At 44.8% G+C, this 13,155-nt stretch overlaps 1 protein-coding gene across 1 annotated transcript in view; it reads left to right on the top strand.

The window, feature by feature from the left end:
• ell (elongation factor RNA polymerase II) overlaps nucleotides 1-2,195 on the top strand; it is a 145,070-nt gene extending 142,875 nt beyond the window's left edge. Inside the window, exon 13 of the mRNA XM_041204544.1 lies at nucleotides 1,793-2,195. The gene's annotated coding sequence lies outside the window, so the exon portion shown is untranslated. The remainder of the gene's footprint in view (nucleotides 1-1,792) is intronic.
• The last annotated feature ends 10,960 nt before the right edge of the window (nucleotides 2,196-13,155 follow it).

Here is a 13,155-nt window from a genome sequence, read left to right as displayed (position 1 = left end):
CCGCCCCGCTCTGGCCCCCTCGCCGCCCCGCTCTGGCCCCCTCGCCGCCCCGCTCTGGCCCCCTCGCCTCCCCGCTCTGGCCTCCCCGCTCTGGCCCCCTCGCCGCCGTGCTCTGGCCCCCTCGCCTCCCCGCTCTGGCCCCTCGCCGCTCCGCTCTGGCCCCCTCGCTGCCCCTTGCCGCGCTCTGGCCCCTCGCTGCCCCTTGCCGCGCTCTGGCCCCTCGCTGCCCCTTGCCGCGCTCTGGCCCCTCGCTGCCCCTTGCCGCGCTCTGGCCCCTCGCTGCCCCTTGCCGCGCTCTGGCCCCTCGCTGCCCCTTGCCGCGCTCTGGCCCCTCGCCGCGCTCTGGCCCCTCGCCGCGCTCTGGCCCCTTGCCGCGCTCTGGCCCCTCGCCGCGCTCTGGCCCCTTGCCGCGCTCTGGCCCCTCGCTGCCCCTCGCCGCGCTCTGGCCCCCCCTGCCATCTCCCGCCTGCCCAAAGCTCCAACTAGTGATGCTCATCTAGGTTTTTGCCTCCTCCAGTGGGTAATGTTCCACTTAAGTTATCTTAAAGAACTATGTTCTTTAGATTATAAACCTCATTTTTTAAGGGGTTACGGGACTTAATGCTTCGCATTGAAAGTTTTCTTGTCCCTGCTACATAACTCTGATATCTTTCAATTTCAAACTGACTCCTATGCCAGCTTGCACTGTGAACACAATGCATATTGACACTGTCCAGGATTTGAGACTGCCTTCTGGGTGTCTTCCATCTATATCCCAAATTTAGTCCTGACATCATCATCCCAAAATAAACCCCTCACTCTGTGCCCAGGCATTCCTCCTGGTACATTGGTTTAGTTACACAGTGGTGCCTCAGTGTGCTGAGGAGGTGTTGCCATCATTCAATCTGCTAAAACCTGTACACCCACGTGATACCCACATCTCTATTCTAATATCAGGTTCATTGAATGGATATTTTGAATTTAAAAGGGGCCCAATTCAGGAGGGCACATGGTTTTGGTGCTGATGGGAATGTGCCTAAACCCGCCATCTATAACCCCCTGAAATATTGGGCATTGCACCCAGTATATTATAAAACATCCAGCACCTTAGATTTACAGTTACAAAGTCTCTTTCGTTTTTCTCTTTCACTCGTTTTTCTCTCTCATTTTTCTCTCCACATGCTGAAAATGCTTCTCTTTCCTGCTCCCCTGCCTGTTCATCTTTCCCTTCTGAGCTGGTGTCAGCTTAGCACAGTGAGTAACACGTTTCCCGCTGAGTTGGAAGGTTGTGGGTTCAAGCCCCACTCCAGGACTCATGTAATCAACAGTCCTGTGGTACATTCTATTCAAAACCAGATTAACTAATCATCTCAATATTATTTTTGAGATCTTGCTATAGACAAAGTGGCTGTTGTGTTTACCTGCATAATTCCCTGTGCTTTAGTGTAATTCACTGTGTCTGAAACTTGTGTTAAGATACTATTTGAATGTGTTATGTCTCTGTCTAGCTTCAAAGGGATGAGTGGGGAGCGCTGGGTGTGATAGGTAATTCAGGGGTTTTCATTATCCTTGCCTTCCTCAGTTGGAAGTTTCTGTTCACACCAAAGAATGAGTGGGGTCACTTGTGCTGCTTTGTGTACATTGGAATCCAGGGATTGGCAAGTGGAGTGCTGGTGGGGGCACAGCAGGCAGGTCAATATCAGACAGAAAGAAATTGGCAAACCATTTGAGTGGGGATTTGAAGGACTAAGCCTGTCTTCCTTTGAGGCGGTGCCTATCCTGTTTTACTGTATTTTTTTTTGTTTTGTTTTAGATATCCAGCATTTGCAGTTTTACTTTTCCATCCCAGTGTTTCAACAAGATTTCTCCTTTGTGACTCATTTAACGAACAAGGCGACTGAGCAGTGAGACTGCCCTCTGTTACCTTGCTACTCCCTGCTAAGCCTGTTCAGTGTTACAATACTGCTTCCACCCAGGCCTGAGAGAATATTTCTGATTAAAAAAAGATAAACTTAAAAATTTTTTGAACCTTCTGGAGTTTAAATAAAACTATTTTTTGAGAACAGATGTCAGATGAAAACGTTTCTACACTCTTAATATTTTTGAGTGAACTTGTATAGCTAAGGAACTGATCATGGAGTTGTATATACCAAGGAATACAAGCTAGGATGATTGTTGAACTACAGAATATTTAATGATTATATGTATAACTATTAGCACTTGTTTGTGTCTTTATTTCCTGGTGTCTTATGCTTTGAATTGTTAAAAGATATTTTGAGTGACACGGAGCAGGAACCTAGGAACAGGAAGAGTAGATTCTGCAACCCTTAGACGTTGTCTTGCAAAACTTTTTATCAATTTCAGTTTTGAAATTTTTCAGTTGACCCCAGCCTCAACGGTTTTTTGGGGGTAGAGAAAGTGTTCCAGATTTCCACTACCCTTTATGTGAAGAAGTGTTTCCGGACCCTTGAATGGCCTAGCTTTGATTTTAACGTTCTGCTCCCTTGTTCTGGACTCCCCACATAAGAAGAAATAGCTTCTCTTTATTAACTCCTTTAATCATCTAAAACACCCTCTATTAGATCATTCCTTGAGCATAGAATATTAAAGAATATAAGCTTATTCTATGCAACCTGCCTATTTAAGCCCAGGTATCATCATGATGAATCTGCGCTGGAACCTCTCCAAGTCAATATATCCTTCCTGAGGTACAGTGCCCAGAACTGAATGCAGTTACTCCAGAGGGGCCTAACAAGAGTGCTCTACAGCTGTAGCACAACTTCCTCCCTTTGTATTCTACTCCCGTTGAGATAAAGACCAACAGCCTATCAGCCTTTATAGCTATATTTTGTACCTGTTCACTAGCATGAGCTAGTGAAGAGGATGCAAAGATATTTCAAGGGGACTTGGAGAGGCAAGTAAATGAGCCAAAGTTTGGCAGATAGAATACAATGTGGAGAAATGTGAGGTTATCCACTTTGGTAAGAAAAACAGAAATAGGGAGTATTTCTTAAATGGTGAGAGGCTGTGAAGTGTTGAACTTCAAAGGGACTTGGGTGTTTTTGTTCATGAGTCACTGAAAGCTAACATGCAGTCTCAGCAAGCAATTAGGAAGGCAAATGGTATGTTGGCCTTTATTACAAGAGGATTTAAGGAGTAAATATGTCTTACTGCAATTATATAGAGCCTTGGTGAGACCACACCTGGAGTATTGTGTGCACCTTTGATCTTACCTAAGGAAATATATATTTGCCATAGAGGGAATACAGTGAAGGTTCACCAGACTAATTCCTGGGATGGAGGGATTGTCCTACGAGGAAAGGTTAAATAGACTGGGCCTTTATTCCCTGGAGTTTAGAAGAATGAGAGGTGACCTTGTTCAAACATACAAAATTCTTACAGGGCTCGACAGGGTAGATGCAGGAAAGATGTTTCCCCTGGCTAGGGAGGTCTAGAACCAGGGGACACAGTTTCAGAATAAGGGGCAGGTCATTTAGGACTGAGATGTGAAGGAATTTCTTCACTGAGGGTGGTGAATCTTTGGAATTCTCTGCCCCAGAGGGCTGTGGAGGCTCAGCTGTTATGAATGTTCCAGACTGAGATTGATAGATTTCTACATAATAAAAATGTCAAAGAATATGGGGATAGTGCAGGAAAATGATGTTGAAGTAGAAGATCAGCCATGTTCTCATTGAATGTCAGAGCAGGCTCGAAGGGCTGAATGGCCCACTCCTGTTAATTCTTTAGTGATTCTGTGAATGGTCTCCGAAATTTGCTCCTCTACAGTCCCTCATTTTTTGAGGTGATCACAAGAATTTATTACTGGTATGGAGTCAGCAGAAGAATATTACACTTAACCTCCTATTCCCCAGCTGAGGGGGATACTCTCTATCCACAAAACCCTCCACAAAAGTACAGTTGTAGATTTCTGTTGTGTTTGCGAGCTGGCTTTAGTGGTGATATTCCCCATGGTGAATACCGTCTGCTGATTCCTCCCTCTTATGCTATAGCTCATTGACTCGAGAATGGCCTCATAGATATTATCAAAGTTTTGGGCAGCTATTAAACTCAAACAACCTTACGGTGCCTTCAACAAAATATTTAATGAACGGATCATGAACTGGAAGTGCAACTTATTTTACTGGAAGTTCTGCATTTTGCTAACGTCAATCCACTTAAAAGGGCCTGTGCTCTTCAGGTATGTGCTATAAATCTGTTACCACAACCTCTGCTAGGGGGTAGTTGGTACAAGTACCCTCCTTAACTTGATAAGGTTTGCAGTTGAATTGTGATTTTTTTTTAAAAATTCAACACCAGCTCACAAAAGTAAAGGATCCAAAAGTTAATGTAAGTAGAATGAAAGCTGTGGCATGCTTTTGTCCTTTTGTAGAATGTTCACAAACCAAAAAGCCTCTTATAAGAAATGCAAAAACGGACAAAAGTTCAAGGAGAGTCATGGTGTTACAGAAGAGGATTGAGGCACTCTAGAGCAGCAAAAAGCAACAACAACTTGCATTTACATATCCCCTTTTAATATGGTAAAAACATTCCAAGATGCTTCATGAGGGTGTTACTAAACCATGTGCAATATCTGGACATGAACCAAGTGCTTGGCTAAAAAGGGAGATTTCAAGGAGGGTCTTGCAGCAGGAGAAAGACGGTAGAGAGGTTTTGGGAATTCCAGAACTTAAGAGTCTAGTCAGTCGAAGGCACAATAGTGACGCAATGAGAATTGGGAATGAGCAAGAAGCCAAAGTTGGAAGAATACTGGTTGATGGGTTGTGGGGCTGGAAGAAGTTATGGAGATTGGGAGGGCCAAGGCCATGGTGGGATTTGAAAACAAGGATCAGAATTTTAAAATTGAGGCCTTACTAGACTGGCAACAAAGCAAGCGAGCACAGGGCAATAAATGCTGGCCTAGCCAGCTAAGCCCACATCCCCTGAATGAATTTAAAAAAGTAGTTATGGGTGGATTGGACTTGGTGTAAGTTAGGAAATGGGCAGCAGAGTTTACAAAGTGTGCAAGGTGGGCGGCCACCCAGAAGTGCATTGCAGTAGTCAAAGCTGGAATGAGCATGGATGAAGTTTTCAGTAGCAGATGAGCTGAGACAGGGGCAGAGACAGGCAATGACACAGAAGTGGAAATAGGTGGTCTTAATGATGGGGCGTCTATGCAATCAATGCTTCTTCCAGGGTCAAATAGGATTCCAAGGTTGTGAATAGCCGAAATCATAGAAATTTACAGCACAGAAAGTGGCCATTCAGCTCAACATGTCTTCCAGCCAATGAAAGGCTATTCAGCCTAATGCACTTTCCGGCTCTTAGCCCATAGACTTTTAGGTTACGACATATCCAGTAGTTTTTATATCTGATTAGGGTTTTTGCCTCAACCACCTTTTCAGGCGGAGAGTTCCAGACCCCCAACCACCCTCACCTCCCTTCCAATCCTTCTACCAACTACTTTAAATGTATGCCTCCTGGTATTAACCCCTCTGCTTATGGAAATAGTTCTTCCCTATCCACTCTACTTCATAATTTTATACACCTCAACCAAATCTCCCCTCAACCTCCTTTGTTCCAAAGAATACAATCCCTGCCTATTTAATCTTTCCTTGGCTAAAATTCTAGTAAATATCTGTATCCTCGCTAGTGAAATCACTGTGGCCTAACTAGTGTCTATACAATTCTAGAAATACCTGCCTGTTCTTATGTTCTGTGCCTTGGCTAATAAAGGAAAATATCCCATATGTCTCCTTAACCACCTTATCTACATATTGTTACCTTTAGGGATTGGTGGAATCCCATGCGTTTACTTTTTTGACGAGTCTGCCATGTGGGACCTTGTCAAAAGCCTTGCTAAAATCTACATAGACTACATCAAATATGCCACCGTCATCAACCTTCCTTGATACCTCCTCAAAAAATTTAGTTGTTGGTCAAATACTGCCTTCCATTAAATCTTTGCTGATCTTGATTAAACCATACCTTTCCAAATGATGATTAATACTGTCCGTCAGAATTTTTTCCAGTATTTTCTCCGTCACTGAGGTTAGGCTGACAAGCCTGAAATTACTCTATCCATTCCTTTCTCCTTTTTTAAACATCGGTACTACATTGGCAGTTTTCCAGTTGCCCTACATTTTTTCTGCAACTAGAGGGGATTGGAAAATAATGACCAGAGTCACGTCTTCCTCCCTCATTTGTCTTAACAGCTTGGCATAATTTCATCTGAGCCTGGCAACTTCAAAGATACTAAACCTCATAATGATTCCCCTTTAACTATGTTTACCCAGCCAATATTTCACATTCCTCGTCTTAATTGCAATGTTGTCTTCATCCCTTTCTCTTAGCACCTTTCACTTTCTCTGGGTCAAAATCCTGGAACTCCTGCCCTAACAGCTAAACCACATGGACTGCAGTAGTTCAAGATGGTGACTCCCCACCACTTTCTTGCAGGAATTGGGGATGAGTAATAAATGCTGCTATTCACATGCCAAGAGTGAATAAGAAGATAACACAAAGTATTTATTGAGAACCTTGCCTATGTCTTCTGCCTCTCCACAGGTTACTTTTTTGGTCTCTAATTGGCCCTACTCTTCCTTTATTTATAAATGTCTTTCGGTTTTCCTTGATTGTATTTGCCAATTTTTTTTACTTGCTCCCCTGCACTTTCTATACATCTTTAGGTTTTGTCAAGCATTGAGCTCTCGGTATCTGACATAAGCTTCCCTTTTTTAACCTTATCCTACCTTGTAAGCTCCTGGACATCCAAGGGCTCCAGATGTCAGAGTCACACCATTTTGCTTTGTGGGAATATATTTGTTCTGAATATTTCATGAATGCCTCCCACTGCTCTGACACTGATTTATCTTCAAGTAGCTGTTTCCATTCCACTTTTGCTAAACCACATCTCCGTTTGGTAAAAGTTGGCCTTTCCTCAATTGAAAACTTGTATTCCTGCTTCATCTTGGTCTTATCCATAGTTATACTAAATCTAATTTAACCTTATTGGCATACAAGGCTGTGCTGGAAAATGGGGTTAGAATAGTTTGACCGGCGCAGACTCGATGGGCCGAAGGGCCTTTTTCTGTGCTGTAGACTTCTATGGCCCTATACCCTATGACTCTAACTGAATAACAATCATTACCACTAAAATGCTCTCCCACGACTATCTATTTCACCTGCCCAGCTTCATTCCCTAAAACTAAGGCTGCAATTGCCCCATGTTGAGCTTGCTACATACTGGCTGAAAAAGTTACCTTGAATGCATTTTAAGAACCCTTTGTCCTCTAATATCTTTACTGATTTTATCCCAGTTGACATTAGGATACAATAATTGAAATCCCTCAATAATAATAAAAAATGTAAAATGAAAAAAAATGCTAGAAAAAATCAGCAGGTCTGACAGCATCTGTGGAGAGAGAAACAGAGTTAACGTTTCGAGTCCATATGACCCTTCTTCAGAGCTACAGAGACGTAGAAATGTGATGAAATTTATACTGTTTAAGGTGGGTGAAGCTGGACAGAAGGCCAGCGAGCAGTGGGGGTTAAGGAGAGATTTGTACCCCCTTTTCCATTCTTTTTCTGCAATCACAGTCCCCCCACATGACCCCCAAAGGGCCATCTGTTACTTGTTCCATGTTGTTCTTTCACAGAGTGCTGACCCTTGCTCTGCTATTAACACATTCTGCTTTCTTATCTTTATACCACTATCAGACCTTCTTTAGCCCTTACCACTACCATTAACACTCCTGTTGTCCTTTTGTCCATGACATCATTGTCAGTCTCTCCTCAGCACCCACCTATTACTGGCCTTCTATCCAGCTTCACCTGCTCAACGCCCCTGCCCCTCCCAGTCCTTAAACAGTATAAATTTAATCACATTTCCACTTCTCTTTAGCTCTGAAGAAGGGTCATACAGACTCAAAATGTTAACTCTTTGTTTCTCTCTCCACAGATGCTGTCAGACCTGCTGAGTTTTTCCAGCATTTTCTGTTTGTATTTAAGATTTCCAGTATCTGCAGTATTTTTCTTTTATGCCCCACTATTAATGCTTTGCACTTTCAGCTGTTTGCCCACATATTTGCTCTCCCAGGTCCCTGTGTTTGGAAGTCTATAGTACACTTCCAGTAGTGTGATAGCCCATTTTTTGTTCTTCAGTTCAACCCATATGGCCACATTTGCTGATCCTTCTAGCATATCATTCCTGCTTACAATCGCAATAGTTTCTTTAACCAATATTGCAACCCTTCTTTCTTATTGCACTCTCTATCAGGTTTGAAAGCCCATTATCAGGAATTTTGAGCTGTTATTCCTGCCCTTTAAGTTATTTTTCAGTAATGGCTATGATACTGTACTTCCAAGCTGTGTCCTCTGCTCATCTACCTTATTCAGTCAACTTGCTTTGAAGTATGTACTGCTAAACTCCACCAAACACTTTTGTTTACGTTGTAGCCTTTGTTCCTTCTGACTTCCAAGTATGCTTACTAATTTTCTGCCCTCCATTTCCAGCTTTGTTTCCCTCCTTTCTGAATCTATGCTCAAGCTCCCATTCCCTGCCAAGCTGGTTTGAACCTTACCCACCACAATGTTGGTTCCCATCCTGTTGAGGTGCAATTGGCCACTTTGTACAAACCTTGCAGCCCCTAAAACTGATTCCATCACCATCCCTCCAGTCACACATTCATCTGAGTTGAGAGTGATTGCCCTTGACATAAAGACAGTATTTGACTTGAGTGCGGCATCAATGGAAATCAAAAGGAAAGCTCACCACTAGTTGGAGTCATACCTAGCACAAAGGAAGATGATTGTGGAGGTCAATCATATCAGTTCCAGGACATCGCTTCAGGAGTTCCTCAAGATTGTGTCCTAGGCCAAAATATCTTGAGGTAGTTAATTAATGACTCTGCCTCAACCGTGAGGTCGGAACCGGAGTGTTCACTGATGATTGCATGGTGTTCGGTACCTTTTGCATCTCCTCAGCTACTGAAGCAATCCATCCTTGCAAACAGTGAGACCTGGGCAACATTCAGGCTTGGGCTGATAAGTGGTAAGTGCCAAGAAATGACCATCTCCAATAGCAGAGAATCTAGCCATCACCACTTGACATTCAATGGCATTAACATCACTGAATCCCCCACCATCAACACCCTGGGGATGACTATTGACCAGAAACTGAACTGGACCAGCTAGATAAATACAGTGGCTACAAGGACAAGGGAATTCTGTGGTGAGCAACTCACCACCTGATTCCCCAAAGCTTGTCTATCATCTACAAGGCACAAGTCAGGAATGTAATAGATTAATCTTCACATGCCTTGTTGAGTGCAGCTCTGACAACACCCAAGAAGCTCAACACCATCCAGGATAAGGCAACCTGCTTGATTGGGACCCCATCCACAAACATTTACTCCCTCCACCACCAACGCAGTGGTAGCAGTGTGTACCATCTACAAGATGCACTGCAGTAACTCACCAAGGCTCCTTTGACAGCACCTTCCAAACCCATGACCTCTACCACCTAGCAGGATAAGGGCAGCAGATGCATGGGAACACATGCAACTTCCTCTCCAAGCCACACCTCATCGTGAATTGAAATTAGATCGCCCTGCCTTCACTGGTGCTGGATGAAAATCCTAGAACTCCCTAACAGCATTGTGGGTGCTTCTACACCACATGGACTGCAGCAGTTCAAGGAGGCACCATCATGGCAGTTGGTGGCATAGTGGTATTGTTGCTGGACTAGTAATCCAGAAACCCAGGGTAATGCTCTGGTGACCCAGGTTTGAATTCCAACACAGCAGATGGTGAAATTTGAATTTCAATAAAAAACCTGACCATGAAACCATCTGGTTCGTTAATATCCTTTAGGGAAGGAAATCGGCCATCCTTACCTGGTCTGGTCTACATCTAACCCCAGAGAAATGTGGCTCACTCTTAAACACCAGTCAGTTGTATCAAACCACTAAAAGGCTCAAAGGAATGAAGCCAGGTGGGCCACCCGACATCGACATAGGCACCAGAAATGACAATGGAAAACTCGGCCCTGCGGCGTTCTCCTTACCAACATCTGGGCCTTGTGCCAAGATTGGGAGAGCTGTCTCACATAGTCAAACAACAGCCTGACATAGATATACTCATGGAATCATACCTTACAGATCAGGTCCCAGATACCTCCATCACCATCCCTGCCTGTCCCACCGGCAGAGGTGCAAAACTGGTATACGGTCAGGAGGGAGTTGCCCTGGGAGACCTCAGCATCGACTCTGGACTCCATGAAGTCTCATGACATCAGGTCAAACAAGGAAACTTCTTACTGATTACCACGTACCACCCTCCCTCAGCTGATGAATCAGTGCTCCTCCATGTTGAACACCACTTGGAGGAAGCACTGAGGGTGGCAAGGGTGCAGAATGTACTCTGGCTGGGGGACTTCAATATCCATCACCTAGAGTGGCTCGGTAGCACCACTACTGACCGAGCAGGCCGAGTCCAAAAGAACATAACTGCTAGACTGAGTCTGCGGCAGGTGGTGAGAGAACAAACGAGGGAAAAACGTACTTTACCTCATCCTCACTAACCTGCCTGCCGCAGATGCATCTGTCCATGACAGTATCGGTAAGAGTGACCACCGCACAGTCCTTGTGGAGACAAAGTCCTGCCTTCACATTGAGAATATGCTCTATTGTGTTGTGTGGCACAACCACCATGCTAAATGGGATAGATTTCAAACAGATCTAGTAACTCAAGACTAGGCAAGCATGAGGCGCTGTGGGCCATCAGCAGCAGCAGAATTGTACTTAACACAATCTGTAACCTCATGACCCAGCATATCCCCCACTCTACCATTACCATCAGGCCAGGGTATCAGCCTGGTTCAATGAAGAGTGGGCATGCCAGGAGCAGCACCAGGCATTCCTAAAAATGAGGTGTCAATCTGGTGAAGCTGTAAAACAGGACTACTTGCATGCCAAACAGCATAAGCAGCAAGTGATAGACAGAGCTAATCAACCCCACAACCAGCCAATCAGACCTAAGCTCTGCAGTCCTGCCACATCCAGTCGTGGATGGTGGTGGACAATTAAACAACTCACTGGAGAAGGAGGCTCCACAAATATCCCCATCCTCAATGAAGGGGGAGCACAGCACATCAGTGCAAAAGATAAGGCTGAAACATTTGGTACAATCTTCAGCCAGAAGTGTTGAGTGGATGATCCATCTCAACCTCCTCCAGAGGTCCCCAGCATCACAGATGCCAGTCTTCAGCCAATTTGCTTGATTCCACGTGATATCAAAAAATGACTGAAAGCACTGGATACTACAAAGGCTATGGGCCCTGACAATATTCTGGCAATAGTACTTAAGACTTGGGCTCCAGAACTTGCCACGCCCCTAGCCAAGCTGTTCCAGTACAGCTACAACACTGGCATCCATCCAGAAATGTAGAAAATCATCCAGGTACGTCCTGTACACAAAAAGCAGAACAAATCCAACCCAGCCAATTACCGTCCCATCAATCTAATCTCGGTCATCAATAAAGTAATGGAAGGGGTCATCAACAATGCTATCAAGCAGTACTTGTTTAACAATTACCTGCTCACTGACACCCAGTTTGGGTTCTGCCAGGGCCACTCAGCTCCTGACCTCATTATAGTCTTGGTTCAAACATGGATAAAAGAGCTGAACTCTCGAGGTGAGGTGAGAGTGACTGCCCTTGACACCAAGGCAGCATTTGACCGACTGTGACATCAATGTGCCCTAGCAAAACAAGGGGTCAATGGGAATCAGGGGAAAAACTCTCCGTTGGTTGGAGTCATACCTAGTGCAAAGGAAGATGGTTGTGGTTGTTGGAGGTCAGTCATCTCAATTCCAGGACATCACTGCAAGAGTTCCTCAGGGTAGTGTCCTCGGCCCAACCATCTTCAGCTGCTACATCAATTACCTTCTTCCATCATAAGGTCAGAAGTGGGGATGTTTGCTGATGATTGTACAATGTTCAACGCCATTTGTGACTCCTCACATAGTGCAGCAGTTCATGTCCAAATGCAGCAAGACCTGGACAATATCCAGGCTTGGGCAGACATGTAGCAAGTAATATTCATGTCACACAAGTGCCAGATAATGACCATCTCCAACAAGAGAGAACCTAATCATCGCCCCTTGACATTTAATGGCATTACCATTGTTGGATCCCCCACAGATCCCGTTGACCAGAAACTGAAGTGGACTAGCCATATAAACATGGTGGCTACAAGAGCAGGTCAGAGGCTAGGAGTCGTGTGACGAGTAACTCACCTCCTGACTCCCCAAAGCCTGTCTACAATCTGTAAGGTAAAAGTCAGGATTGTGATGGAATACTCTCCACTTGCCTGGATGAGTGCAGCTCCTACAACACTCAAGAAGCTTGACACTGTCCAGGACAAAGCAGTCCGCTTGATTGACACCACATCCACAAACATTCACTCCTTCCGTCACTGACGCACAGTGGCAGCAGTGTGTATCATCTATAAGATGCACTGCAGAAATTCACCAAGGCTTCTTTGACAGCACCTTCCAAACCCACGACAACTACTATCTAGAAGGACAAGGGCAGCAGATACATGGGAACACGGCCACCTGAAAGTTCCCCTCCAAGTCACTCACCATCCTGACTTGGAAATATATTGTCGTTCCTTCCCTGTCTCTGGGTCAAAATCCGGGAACTCCCTCCCTAACAGCACTCTGGGTGTACCTACACCACATGGACTGCAGCGGTTCAAGAAGGCAGCTCCCAATCACCTTCTCAAGGGCAATTAGGGATGGGCAATAAATGCTGGCCTAGCCAGCGATGCTCACATCCTAAAACTGAATTTAAAAAACTATCCTTTTTCAGTGCTCACTGGCATGTGACACCGGGAAAGCTTTGGCAATTCATACCTTTGAGGTCCTCATTAATTTGTTTCCTCATTCTCTAAAATTTAGATGCAGGACCTCTTCCCTTTTTCTACCTATGCCATTGTTACTGATATATAGACCACAACCTCTGGCTGTTCACCCACCCCTCCCTCAGAATTTTCTGCAGCTGTTCAGTGATGGCTTGGACACTGGCTCCAGGGAGGCAACATACCTTCCTGGAATTAAGTCTGCAGCCACAGAAAAATCTGCCCCCCGAGTAATGAAACCCCAATCACTTTGCTT

Source organism: Carcharodon carcharias, chromosome 14 (genome assembly GCF_017639515.1).
Source record: "Carcharodon carcharias isolate sCarCar2 chromosome 14, sCarCar2.pri, whole genome shotgun sequence".
Classification (NCBI taxonomy): Eukaryota; Metazoa; Chordata; class Chondrichthyes; order Lamniformes; family Lamnidae; genus Carcharodon; species Carcharodon carcharias.
The sequence above is the reverse complement of the archived record's forward strand: the minus strand, read 5'-3'. Positions and strand labels throughout refer to the sequence as shown.